Source organism: Lolium rigidum, chromosome 6, assembly GCF_022539505.1.
Source record: "Lolium rigidum isolate FL_2022 chromosome 6, APGP_CSIRO_Lrig_0.1, whole genome shotgun sequence".
In the NCBI taxonomy this organism is placed as follows: domain Eukaryota; kingdom Viridiplantae; phylum Streptophyta; class Magnoliopsida; order Poales; family Poaceae; genus Lolium; species Lolium rigidum.
In genome coordinates this window covers 208131048-208136211 of record NC_061513.1, presented here as the reverse complement: position 1 = coordinate 208136211, position 5164 = coordinate 208131048, and positions in this window count along the sequence as shown.

The window sequence follows — 5164 nt, the reverse complement described above, 5'->3', positions numbered from 1 at the left end:
GAGACGTATCAGCTACTATGTTGTTCATGCCAATTTTGTACTCCCTGAACATGTTGGTTTGCATGGGACTCGACAGTAGTAAGTCTGCTGTTTCATTCTAACATGCTCGGTTACATTGGCTGTTGGTATGCGGCATGCACTCTTTGTTTGCTTATTGTGCGCATTACAATGATCTTGTTAAAACGACGAAATGATGAGTTCCAAATTCTTTGGCAAACAATATTGTAGTGTCTTTGTCTTTCCATTGTTGCTGTCTTAACTTGTAATGTCTTTGTTTCAGATATAGGTGCTACATGGACAACTTAAAAGATTGCCGAATCGCTTCATTGTATTGCTAGGTTTAATTACCATTCAATTTCTCTGGGTTGTGTAATATTTTTTCAAAGCCTTGTAACTCGATGTAATATTTAGTTAGTTTTTATAGTTCTTTCGCGCATTTTTTCTATGGTGCTTGTGGTAAGTGACGCTATCCGACAGAAATCATGTGCTGCGTAAATATTCTCACTATCTAAATCACAAATTCCCATCCCTTAAACGGCCCAATTAAGCGAAATCACATATGTGCCGGCCCGCAAAATCCTAAAGCGCCTATTATGCCGCCATATAAACAGCAACTAAACGGGCTGGCCCACTTGCTTTAATGTTGACCCCACCCTCTAATTGGGCCAGCCCACTTGCTTAAAGGTGCACCCCACACACTAACTGGGCCGGCCCTGTAACAGAAAAGTGGGCGCACGTGCTTATTGGGCCAGCCCATTTGGTAACTGGGCTGGCCTGTTAGCATGAAACTGGGCCCCACAAGCTTATTGGGCCGGCCCGCTAACTGGTTGGGCCAGCCCACCTGATATACGGTGGACCCCACATACTAACTGGGCCGGCCCGTTAACACGATAGTGGGCCCCACATTTATTATTGGGCCGGCCCGCCAACTTGTTGGGCCAGCCCACTTGCATTATGGTGGACCCCTCTTACTAACTGGGCCGGCCCGGTTACACGATATTGGGCCCCACTGCTTATTGGGCCGGCCCACTATCTTGTTGGGCCAGCCCACTTGCTATATGGTGGACCCCACATACTAAATGGGCCGGCCCTTTAACAGGAAAGTGGGACCCACCTGTGTTTTTTGGCCCGGCCCACTACCTTGTTGGGCTAGCCCACTTGCTATATTGTGGACCCCACATACTAAATGGGCCGGCCCTTTAACAGGAAAGTGGGACCCACCTGTGTTTTTGGCCCGGCCCACTATCTTGTTGGGCCGGCCCACTTGCTATATGGTGGACCCCACATACTAAATGGGCCGGCCCTTTAACAGGAAAGTGGGACCCACCTGTGTTTTTGGCCTGGCCCACTGGCTTGTTGGGCCAGCCCATTTGATCTATTGTGGACCCCACGTACTAAATGGGCCGGCCCGATAGCAGGAAAGTGGGACCCACATGCTAATTTGGCCGACCCATTAACTTCTTGGGCCGGCCCACTTGCTTTAAGGTGGACCCCACTTGTTAAATGGGCTGGCCGAATAACAGGAAAGTGGGACCCACATGTCTTGTGGGCCGGCCCTTTTGCCTGTTGACCGGTCAAACGAGTGCATTCGGCCCGGCCCACATGCTTAGTGGGCCGGCCATTAAGTTTTGACCAGTCAACCTTAGAGGTTAGGCTCGGCCCACGTAACTAATGGACCAGCCCAGCTATATAGTTGACCGGTCAAACTAAGTTAGCTGGCCCGACCCGCAAACTTAATGGGCCGGCCCGCTTAAGACGTGGTAGGCCTCGTGTGGGCCTACCATCTACCACGGGGTTTCAGCCGGTTAACGCCGTTAACTGCCAGTTAACGGCGTCTGCCACGTGTCAGTTTGCATGACGTCAGCAGTCAACGGGCTCCCGGAAACACTTCTGCAACGGTCCGATTTTCCATGGCGGAAGGGCGCCCAAGCGCGACGGACCGAAAAAACGTCGTAGGACTTTGCCTGACGCAGTTTCGACAACAGAACCCATATCGTCGGGTTAGGCCCATAGGCGACGAAAAATGGCCCTTAGCGGACGATTTTGGGACGTTGTCTATCAGAACTTTTCTTGTAGTGTAGATCAAATCATCTCTACCGAAAGATCACAGTAAAGTTTATAGCGCTTGACTTGATGATCTACTTCAATTCCAGCAAGTCAAGTGAAACTTCAGTTACTGTGGTAGGTTTTATTTGAAAGCGCAAAAATTCTCCGGTTTTCTATGCATGAATGCAATGCACACTTTGGTGTTCTCTCATTTTGTAGCCTCTAAAACTGGGATACTACATAAAAGCACAACAAATTCATGGCAATAAATAAGACAATTAAACAAAAGAGCCAATGTAAATATGATCAATAAATATCTACCTCATAATAGATTGCCAATTGTCCTAGGACAAGAGGTATTAGGAAATATTTTCGGTGGTAGTTTGTAAGTATAAGTAAGATCATATTTCAAACAAATAAAGCATATGGTAAAAGATAAGAGTTAACCATCATGCAAAGAGAGTTTCTTGATAGCTTCATACCAACATGCAAAGCAATTAATAGCATTCATACCAACATGCAAAGCAATTAACAGAATAATTTGAAGCACGTGGTTTCCCAAAAGGGTATTGAGGGACACGTTGTGAAAAAACATGCCAAGAAAAACTTACACAAATAAGATCCACAAACATATGAGCAATGAATCCATTTAAACAAATTGGAACTTGTTTGAGCAAACATGCCACATAGGAGAGAGATAATTTACAATATCAATTCTATGTGACACAACCTCAAATGTTCACATTTCCTAGGCTTGTAATATGCACAAAGCTTATTACTCCCCCATAATGTGATAAAGAATTTATTTTCACAAGAGGCAAATAAGATCCAACTAGAGATAATTAATGGACATTAGAATTTGAATTTCTCATGAAGATGATAAACCACATAGAGACTAGATAATCTTGCAATATCAATTCTAAGTGATATTCCTCATGTACACACATTGTTAGGATTGTGAAATTCCCAAAGGCATATAACTCCCCCTAAATGGGATAGTCCATTAATCGCTCATAAGAGCCATATAAGATACAACAAGATGCAAAGAGGCTCCAAGACAAACACAAATACATGATTTGCAACCCAACATACATAGATTTCTCAAGAAAAGCAAGTAGGAAGCACAACATATACAAACACATGCTAGGAACAAAACTAACACATGCAAAGGGGCGAGTAACTTTCAATATAAATGAGTTGAGTACATGTTACCGCAAGGAGGAACATTGGATATATGATAGAAGCAAGATAACCAAAAGACTTGGCTTGATATAATATAAATAATGAAGATCCCTTAATTCTTCATGGTATAGCCAAGTCACCAATGTCCTCCAACAAGCACCTATTGATCAAGTTCTGGATTGTTAGTACCCAACTAAGTTGGGTCCTAAGAGGTTAGTCACAATAGGCTTGTCAACCCAAATGGTTCTTTTCTTGACACCACTTTCAGCACCAACATATTTGGCAAATACATTTCCACCCTCATCCTTACGAAGAGAATAAACATCATCAATGGTGATAGAGTTGGATGAGGTACCAATAGTGCAAAAGGAGGAGATGTGGCCCTTCTCACGGCATATGTAACAAGTTCTTTTCTTCTCCTTCTTCTCACTAGATTTATCCACAATGAGAGCATTGGCTTGTTTCTTCTTGGGAAGTGGCATTTCTTAAACTTGAGGTTGAATATGAGTTTGAGCTTGAGTCCGCTTCCCTTTTTTGCTTCTTCTTCAAAGGGCAAGATCTAACATGGTGTCCTTCAATATTGCACTTGAAGCAAACAATCTTGGCCTAGTCTTTGACTTGTACTTGGCCCTTCTTATTCTTGTTTTTCTTGGACTTGTTCTTGTTGTTGGATTTGAATCCAAGTCCACTCTTGTCATTGGGGGATTGTTGCGCACTCAACATCGTGTCAAGTTTGCATTTCCCTTCATGACTCTTTACTAAGTCGTTCAATTGACTTGGGCCTTGAGCTCTTTGATTTCCTCTACATGGTTAGTAACAACACAAGTACTAGAGGAAGTAGAACCTTCATTGTTAGAGCAACAAGGAAAGGAAGATAATTCATCACAATATTTAGCAATATTATGAGTGGATGAATTACTAGGATTAGCACATAGCAATATAGCATTTTGAGTACTAGTGCTAGTATCCACATGAGGCTCAAAAGGTGTTGCCTTTGATATGATAGCCTCATGGGAGGCTACGAGATCCTCATGGGAGCTAGAAAGCTTTCCATGATTTTCTTCCAATTTCCCATAATTGCTAGTTAGCAATTCAAGTTGAGCCCTTAGCTCAACATTCTCCTTCAATATAGATGCTTCACAAGAATTAGAGTTAGTAGCACAAGCATCATCACAAGACATATCAAGAAGAGAGGGTAACATAGCATACTCTTTTAAATATGAAGCTTGTAGTTGCTCGTGTGACTTGGTGAGGATAGAGTGTTCGCTCTCCAAGGCCTTGTGGGCCTTGTCTAGATCATCTAGATCCTTAACAAGTTTATCATGACCAACACCAACTTTGGACTTTTCATTTTTAAGCATTTTTAATTAGTTTTAGCATGGTCTCTTTTCTTAGTGAGTTTACAAAATATTTCATTTTGTGACACTTCAAGGGTTTCAAGTTGCTCCTCAAGAGAGGCTACGGTCTCTTGTTCTTATTCAAGATCATTCTTTAGGGATGCTACATCATTGGCATACTCTCGTTCAAGAGCACCCATTTTATCAATGGTGTTCTCACGCATCCAAATAAGTTTTTGGCTCTCAGTAGCGGTAGTCAAGATTTCAAGGAAGTGAGAGCTAGCAATTTTATCTTTGCAAAGAACCTTGAATACACTCTTACCCTTATCGCGTAGAGATACAACCCAATCCTCTTCTTCATACTCATCCTCATCCTTATCACCACGAGAAATATTAGGTTCCATGGTAGGAGATACCGTGGAACCCTTGGCCATAAGGCATATATGAGAACCGTGAGATAAACATGAGGAGTTACTTGAGGCACCTTTCAAGATCCTGTACCAATAGAATATTTGGTTTCCTCTACATTGTTAGTCACACAAGAACTAGAGGAAATCAAAGCATTTTTATCATGGCCACAAGACAAAGTAAGCATATCA